Genomic DNA, 9,840 nt, shown 5'->3' with positions numbered 1-9,840 from the left:
CAATTAGGAGTGGAGGTTGAGGTTGAGTTTCCCCGAATGTACTAAACATTCTGAATATGGAGTGAGGGAGTGAACAGAACTAACATCTATAAAGGCATGCTGTGTCTATAAGTACCGAGGCCACTATTGGCCACTTAGCTAAATGCATGGCTGCTAATGTTGGCCACAGTACAACTAGAAAGGTCATTTGCACAATATGCATGAGATTTAACCATTAGTCCACTTAGCATTGCCTGCCCTGTGTGTGTATGCTTGTGTGTGTGTGTGTGTGTGTGTGTGTGCGTGTGTACGTGTGTGCGTGTGTGTCTAAGACCAAAGGGTCGCTAATACACACACACACATAAACGCACACACAAACACACGTAGACACACACACACCATGAACAGGAAATTTGTGCGTCAGTTTTACTGTAGGGGTTGTGGGAGAGGCACCACTGAGAAGTGCAGCACTGCTTTGCAAGGGCCCAGACATAAGACTGGGGCTGGATGTAAGGGTTTGGAAAGGGTTGGTGAAGATGAAGCTATTTGATTTGGCCCATTGGAACCAACAGGCAGAACTTGCATCTGTGTATAGGCACTGTACTGCTTACAATGCTACTAACGGAAGATTGCATGCACCTGCGTGTTAAGACAAAACTTGCTAGCAACCAAAAACCCACAAGAATAAACCAGCAGATCAGTTGATCTCATGTTACCGTGTCAAGCAAGTTTAATTCCAGACGGCTGTGTCTAGGTACTGTATTCACGCCCCCAATGAATAAGCATCAAAGTCGGGACCGAAAGACTGAAAAGCAGCTTCTATCTCCAGGCCATCAGACTGTTGAACAGCCATCGCGCCATGTCCTGTAGTAGGAGATAGACTCACACACACAAGCTCACACACAAGCGGACTCCTGTACTCGCATGTAGACTCACACACACATGCATAAGCCCATGCTCACAAACACACGCACACACACACACACACACACACACACACACACACACACACACACACACACACACACACACACACACACACACACACACACACACACACACACACACACAGCCAACATTGCTGTTCCATGTAAATAGAGACATGAAACACTGGACACTCCCCTTTACGTTTTTCACATTGGGTATTCATATACTGTATTGTCACATACAGTAGCTCATTCTAATATATATACTAATGTACATTCCATTTTTGTTACACTATTTATACACACCACATATTTACCTACTGAATTCTTCCTGGTAATAAATCTACTGCTGTATATGTCATTCTTACTAGATACAGTGCCTTCAGAAAGTATTCAGATCCCTTGACTTTTTACACATTTTGTTACGTTACAGCCTTATTCTAAAATAGATTAAATACATTTTTTCCCTCATTAATCTACACACAATAGCCCGTAATGATAAAGCAAAAACAGTTTTTTTGAAATTTTTGCAAATGTATTAAAAATAAAACAAACAGAAATATCTTATTTACATAAGTATTCAGACCCTTTACTATGAGACTCGAAATTGAGCTCAGGTGCATCCTGTTTCCATTGATCATCCTTGAGATGTTTCTACAACTTGATTGGAGTCCACCTGTGGTCAATTCAATTTTTTGGACATGATTTGGAAAGGCACACACATGACTATATGAGGTCCAACAGTTGACAGTGCATGTCAGAGCAAAAACCAAGCCATGAGGTCGAAGGGATTGTCATTAGAGCTCCGAGACAGGATTGTGTTGAGGCACAGATCTGGGGAAGGGTACCAAAACATTTCTGCAACATTAAAGGTCCCCAAGAACACAATGGCCTCCATCATTCTTAAATGGAAGAAGTTTGGAACCACCAAGACTCTTCCAAGAGCTGGCCGCCCGGCCAAACTCAACAATTGGGGGAGAAAGGTCTTGGTCAGGGAGGTGACCAAGAACCCAATGGTCACTCTGACAGCTCCAGATTTCCTCTGTGGAGATGGAAGAACCTTCCAGAAGGACAACCATCTCTGCAGCACTCCACCAATCAGGCCTTTACGGTAGAGTGGCCAGACGGAAGCCAACTCCTCAGTAAAAAGCACATGACAGCCCGCTTGGAGTTTGCCAAAGGCACCTGAAGGACTCTCAGACATGAGAAACAAGATTCTCTGGTCTGATGAAACCAAGATTGAACTCTTTGGCATGAATGCCAAAAGTCACGTCTGGAGAAAACCTGGCACCATCCATACGGTGAAGCATGGTGGTGGCAGCATCATGCTGTGGGATGTTTTTCAGCAGCAGGGACTGGGAGACTAGTCAGGATCAAGGTAAAGATGAACGGAGCAAAGTACAGAGATTCTTGATGAAAACCTGCTTCAGAGCACTCAGCACCTCAGACTGTGGGAAGGATTCACCTTCCAACAGGACAACGACCCTAAGCACACAGCCAAGACAACACAGGAGTAGCTTCGGGACAAGTCTCTGAATTTCCTTGAATGGCCCAGCCAGACCCCGAACTTGAACATGATCAAATATCTCTGGAGAGACCTGAAAGCAGCTGTGCAGCGACGCTTCCCATCCAACCTGACAGAGCTTTAGAGGATCTGCAGAGAAGAATGGGAGAAACTCCCCAAATACAGGTGTGCCAAGCTTGTAGTGTCATACCCAAGAGGACTTGAGGCTGCAATCACTGCCAAAGGTGCATCAACAAAGTACTGAGTAAATGGTCTGAATACTTATGTAAATGTAATATTTCCATTTTTTATTTTTTATAAATTTGCAAAAAAAATTATAAACCTGTTTTTGCTTTGTCATTATGGGGATATTGTGTGTAGATTGATGAGGGGGGAAATTATTTAATACATTTTAGAATAAGGCTGTAACGTAACAAGTCAAGGCATCTGAATACTTTCCAAATTCACTGTATGTTCGTCTTTATATGCATAGCTTGCATTTAGATCAATGATAGTGTTATTTGGGTTGTGAACTGGATTCATTCTGACATTCTTGGTTTCTTGTTTCTAGTTTTTGATGATTTATTATTTGTTTACTTGTTTGAAATGTTACTGCACTGTTAGGAGCTAGTAACACGAGCATTTTGCTGCACCTGTTATAACATCTGCTAAACTGTATATGCGACCAATAAACCTAGATTTTATTTAATATCGACCTATCAGGACATTGAGAATCACAAGGCTGGTAATTAATCTAAAATAGTTCATACCTAATACTTTATAAATACCAAAAATTAATTAATTACTGAGAAATAACTTTATTTCCGTTGTACTGAATGATTAACAAATAGTTAAATCACTCCTTAGTCTGCTCGATTACTAGGTTTATTTCTACCACAGAAGATACTCTGTAGAGGGCGAACATGTCTTGGAAGATTTAGTGAGAAAGCAGGACTGACCGCATACTTAGCTTGGCTTTTAGGGAGCCGGAACTTTTGGAAGCAATTGAGAGATCATCTGTGCAGGTGATTTTAGCGGGTATTGATAGTTTGACGAGAGATCACCTGGAGATAAAATATCCAACAATGGTTGCAATAGGCCCATAGGCTTTACTAGGCTTAGGTTTCAGTCTAGGCGCAGAGGTAAGGCATAGACTGAGGTTTGAGTTTGGTAAGACCAGAAGTAGGACTTTGGGAGTAGACTATAAAACACTCTTTGATTATTATGAATACACATAACTCTGACTGCCTCTTTCTAGTGTACCTATCTGTCCTTCCTTACTTCAAAATTCCCCCATCCAGCCTCTGTCCCTCACTATTTATACCTCAAATCCATTGATTGCAGGATCAGCAATTCCTCTGTTACAGAGGAGACGATACCTGTTGTAATGGCACAGTATGGGAGGCTGGATGGACCCCCTCTGAGGTGTACTGTAATGTACACTCTAATCTACACATTGACCAGGATACAACCCTGACTGAGACAAAGCCCACACATTCACCACGCCGCCTGGGTGGAGGGGACAAGGGGGAGGCAGAGGGGAAGGAAGAGAGAGAGGAGGGGAGAGGTAGGCAGAGGGGGAGAAAGAGAGAGAGGAGGGGAGAGGTAGGCAGAGGGGGGAGAAAGAGCGAGAAGAGGGGAGAGGTAGGCAGAGGGGGGAGAAAGAGAGAGAGGAGGGGAGAGGTAGGCAGAGGGGGGAGGAAGAGAGGGAGGAGGGGAGATGGAGGCAGAGGGGGAGGAAGAGAGAGAGGAGAGGTAGGCAGAGGGGGAGGAAGAGAGAGAGGAGGGGAGAGGTAGGCAGAGGGGGGAGGAAGAGGGAGAGGTAGGCAGAGGGGGGAGGAAGAGAGAGAGGAGGGGAGAGGTAGGCAGAGGGGGAGGAAGAGAGAGAGGAGGGAAGAGGTAGGCAGAGGGGGGAGGAAGAGGGAGAGGTAGGCAGAAGGGGAGGAAGAGAGAGAGGAGGGGAGAGGTTGGCAGAATGGGAGGAAGAGAGAGAGGAGAGGAGGTAGGCAGAGGGGGGAGGAAGAGATGAGAGGAGGGGAGAGGTAGGCAGAGGGGGGAGGAAGAGAGAGAGGAGGGGAGAGGTAGGCAGAGGGGGGAGGAAGAGAGAGAGGAGGGGAGAGGTAGGCAGAGGGGGGAGGAAGAGAGAGGAGGGGAGAGGTAGGCAGAGGGGGGAGGAAGAGAGAGAGGAGGGGAGAGGTAGGCAGAGGGAGGAGGAAGAGAGAGAGGAGGGGAGAGGTAGGCAGAGGGGAGAGGAGGGGAGAGGTAGGCAGAGGGGAGAGGAAGAGAGAGAGGAGGGGAGAGGTAGGCAGACAAGTGAGTCCATATAATTAAATATAACTATTTAATTGAATGAAATGTAATATATCTCTGTGTCCATGTTAATGTCAAACAGCACAAGTCACCCAGACAGCACCCAAGATGAAAACCTACTCTAAAAGACAAGCTGTCCACATAGGAGAACCCTTTTGGTTCCAGGTAGAACCCTTCTTGGTTCCATGTAAAACCCTCTGTGGAAAGGGTTGTACTTGGAACCAAAAAGGGTTCTTCAAAGGGTTATCCTATGGGTTCTCCTATGGGTTCTCCTATAGGGACAGCCGAATAACCCTTTTACGTTCGAGCACCTTCTTTGTAAGAGTGTAATCTGGATAATCTGATGCCAGTTGGATAGCCTAGAAACAGTATATTACCATAAACCACTTGGCAAAGTTTATAATAACACCATATCTGTCTTGCACCTGTCCAGAACAGGTCAAGGACAATACCGAAGTAAACACAGGTGGTTTTACAGAGACCTTCTTCTCATAAACACACTTCCTCCTGACTCCCACTAACACCACTGGAGTCCCAGTCTCTCACAGGCTGCTACAGACAGAAGGGAAAACCCAGACAAGCCACAGGGGCTATAAAGCTGAAGCATCCGTTTAGAACGTTTTCTCATCACCAAATATGGTAGTGAGAGGAAGTCCAGTCACTGTTAGTGGGAGAGGATGGAATTAGGCGAAACTGGTCCGACATTCTGCACATTTTTCGATTAAACATCTGATCTCAATGCATTTCTCTGTTCCCAAAACTAGAATCTGTTACAAACACACTGCACTAAATTTGATATACTTGACGCTTTGCCAAAATGTAAAAAAAATTGCGTTGTTTAGGAGTGCAAGGTCGAATGCACAAGCCCACTACGCAAATACATGCTCCAACGCGCCAATAGGATCTCGCAAGCTTGTGCTTGGCTTTGTCCATCTCCTTGCTTGTTCTGCCCACTATACGTAATTTGCGCCCACTGTAAACGACCCAGATGAACTACAGTATCTTGAGTTAGTTATAAATATCCTTGGTGGGACTTTAAAGCACTTAGCCCCTGTCCCCTGGGAAGTCTGCAGGGAGCAGGTTTGGAACAGGCACACGGGATCAGAACGCCTTAATAACCAACCCACGAGGATGAGGGTCTTACAGGAAGGGTCTTACACACACACGGAGAGAGAAAGACACACAAACAACATATTGAGAGATGGATAGAACCAGAACCAGCCCTGGGCACCGAGATGAGAACCAAGAACCAAGGACAGAACGCTGTGGCACGGGACAGAAGAGAACAGAGTGGAACAGCAGAATGACTAAACAGAACAACAGAACGTGATGGAACAATAAAGTTACAGTAGAAGAGAACAGACCAGACATAGACCTATAGAATACAGAGAGATAAAATGAGATGTAGGAGTACCTCACCCCAAACAGTCCAGATGACATGCACGTGTGAGTCTAACCACAGCTCTGAAATGGACCGTTATATTTAACTCAGGTATAGACAAACCCGTGTGTATGATGCACAATGTTCAAGGCTAGGGTCGACTACATGCAGCTTAGTTCGGTTTGGAAACATAACGCGTGAATGCACGCGGTGCAGATGGGTTGTCTGTGGTTGCTCGAGGGCTGACGTTGGCCTACTGTATAGTATATTAATGATGTGACATGTCACCAGCACTGCTCGTCCCCTGGGACAACGATCCGTAGCCTACGCATACCGTTATATTATGTTTATCTGAATAGATAGCGTTGCGATTTTGACCAACTTTTGTAGCCTATAAAAAATATATATATTTATGAGGTTTAGTTTATTCTCCAAGTTAGGCTACCACAGAATCGCACCCAAAGACAATTACTTCGGTTGAAAAGGTAAAACATACCAACACAGCAATCTCTACAATGTATTTCGTGAATTTCTGTCGGGAGATGTTTCCTATGGGACATGCTGCGGATTGAAAGACGGGGTGTCTAGTGCGTCGCACAATCAGAAGGAACACCCCAGCAATGACTTCAACTGTTTACAACAAGACAGAACACACATAAATAGGATAAACAATTGATGTATCTGTGTAGCCTATATGAATAGCCTATATTATCCTATGCGAAGTCTGCAGCAGCGCTCATCTCTCTTCTGTTGCGAGTTGGTTCAGCTCTCCCCAAACTCTCCGACATCCCCACGTCTTCATAAAGCTTCTCTTACCTTGCGCTGTCAGGACCACCAGCAGAAGCACCGCGGTGACTATTCCGGAAGGATTCATCTACACCTCGGTGCTCTGGGAATGTCTCGTATATAAAAAGTAGGACAATTTGGTAAACAGACAGCAGGAGTCGATTGGTAAAATTTAGAGCGATGTATTTCTGGGCGCTGCGCATGGGGAGGTTGATGTCAGCGCGCGCTCTCCGACATTGAGAACTTCGGTTGTCCCGCCCACACCTCCGGCGCAACCTCACGCGCCCGTGTGGTTTATACACGAGGTAGTAATTATATATATATAAACAGGTTATACAAACATGAAAAATAAAGCCTACTATTGTTATCACAGGAGAGCCCTAAGAAAAGTTACAACGCATCCAAACCCATTGTAGGCTACGGTATAGGCTACTTGTCGTGCGGTGCGTTCAGACCGATGGTTCCGACTTTTTCATCACTCAATTAAGATGAACTGTTTCACTTATTCATGTTGTCTCGTGCCCGTTACCATGTCTCGGCGGGTACTCACTGCTCTACCTAGTTGTTTCCCTTTATCTGAATCCAGGCTTCATCAGGACACCTGATCCGTGGAAAACAGGACACAGCCAAGGTAGGTCATGTCAGGTAACCTCCCTCTCTCGCGCTCTCTTTCTCTTTCTTGCCCTCTCATTAGTATAACAGGGAGTGAGTAACCGAGAGGTATGGTCTCTGTGTTTGTCATGACTTGGCTGGTTAATTGGACAGTATAAATGTGTCTCCTATTTCTTCTGTTCCTCCTGCCAGCTAAGTCAGATGACCTGGCCACAGAAAAAACACCACAGAGTAAAGGGCACCATCATGTCCCCCACTCTACGGTTTTTGTCTTAATCAGGGATTAGATCTTTATATAGGTCTATGGATTAGATACAAACTCACTCAGAGTAGACTACATATTCACTCACATTACACACATACTGGCTTTATACACACACACACACACACACACACACACACACACACACACACACACACACACACACACACACACACACACACACACACACACACACACACAACTGACTGCTGGGCTGTAAATGACCCATTTAGACACTTAATTGATTTTGCACGCATAACAATGATCAGACAGCTAAATATATTACTTTGTAACTTCTGACTAGTAGAGTCCTGGAGGCTAACGCGGCTAGGCGTATCTATCTCACTACTTACAGAGGCAAGGTGCAGTATATGCTGAGTATGAGCTCCACTTTATACAGTCATACATATAAGCTTTAGTATTTCATACCACCTAATACACAACATGGCCAAAAGTATGTGGACACCCATTCAGCTATTTCAGCCACACCCGTTCCTGACAGGTGTATAAAATTGAGCGCACAACCATGCAATCTCCATAGACAAACTTTGGCAGTGGAATGGTCCGTACTGAAGAGCTCAGTGACTTTCAACGTGGCACCTTCATAGGATGCCAACTTTCCAGCAAGTCAGTTTGCCAAATTTCTGCCCTGCTAGAGCTGCCCCGGTCAACTGTAAGTGCTGTTATTGTGAAGTGGAAACGTCTAAGAGCAACAACGGCTCAGCCGTGAAGTGGTAGGCCACACAAGCTCAGAGAACGGGACTTCCAACTGCTGAAGCGCATTACGCGTAAAAAAAAAACGTCTGTCCTCGGTTGCAACACTCACTACCGAGTTCCAAACTGCCTCTGGAGGCAACGTCAGCACAAGAACTGTTCGTCGGGAGCTTCATGAAATGGGTTTCCATGGCTGAACAGCCACACACAAGCCTAAGATCACCATGCGCAATCCCAAGCATCGGCTGGAGTGGTGTAAAGCTCGCCGCCATTGGACTCCGGAGCAGTGGAAACGCGTTCTCTGGAGTGATGAATCACACTTCACCATTTGGCAGGCCAACGTACAAATCTGGGTTTGGCGGATGCCAGGAGAACGTTACCTGCCCGAATGCATTGTGCCAACTGTAAAGTTTGGTGGAGGAGGGATAATAGTCTGGGGCTGTTTTTCATGGTTCGGGCTTGGCCCCTTAGTTCCAGTGACGGGAAATCTTAACACAACACTATACAATGACATTCTAGATGATTCAGTTTGGGGAAGGCCCTTTCCTGTTTCAGCATGACAATGCCCCCGTGCACAAAGTGAGGTCCATACAGAAATGGTTTGTCAAGATCGTTGTGGAAAAACTCTACTGGCCTGCACAGATCCTTGACCTCAACCCCATCGAACACCTTTGGGATGAATTGGAACGGCGACTGTGAGCCAGGCTTAATGGCCCAACATCAGTACCCAACCTTACTAATGCTCTTGTGGCTGAATGGAAGCAAGTCCCAGCAGCAATGTTCCAACATCTAGTGGAAAGCCTTCCCAGAAGAGTGGAGGCTGTTATAGCAGCAAAGGGGGACCAACTCCTTATTAATGCCCATGATTTTGGAATGAGATTTCTGATGAGCCGGTGTTCACATACTTTCGGCCATGTGGTGTCTTTTATACGTAATCCTTTCACTCTGATGTATTTAGCCAGACTTTTAGCCAGACATTTTGAATAGTTTAGTTTTGTAGATGGTGGAGTAGTGGGGCATGTGTGCCTGTGCTGTATTGAGCTGTACTGTTGGAGGCAGCTAGCAGCAGGGTCCTTCCACGAAAGGAGTTCCTTTTGCATCCTTTTGATATTTTAAGTAGAAATTGTACAAAAAATATTTAATTTTAAAAGCCTGTTTTATTAAATGAAGTGACATTTAAAATAGACTACATGGAGAATTCAATAAATCAGATTTATATATAAATAAAGACTTGCTAAAGTGCCGAAATACAACATTTTGACATGTCCCTCTGTGACTTCTACACCGAACAAAAATGTAAACGCAGCAAGTGTTGGTCCCATGTTCCATGAGATTAAATAAAAGATCCCAGAAATGTTCCATACAC

This window comes from Salvelinus namaycush, chromosome 17 (genome assembly GCF_016432855.1).
Source record: "Salvelinus namaycush isolate Seneca chromosome 17, SaNama_1.0, whole genome shotgun sequence".
In the NCBI taxonomy this organism is placed as follows: Eukaryota; Metazoa; Chordata; class Actinopteri; order Salmoniformes; family Salmonidae; genus Salvelinus; species Salvelinus namaycush.
The sequence above is the reverse complement of the archived record's forward strand: the minus strand, read 5'-3'. Positions refer to the sequence as shown.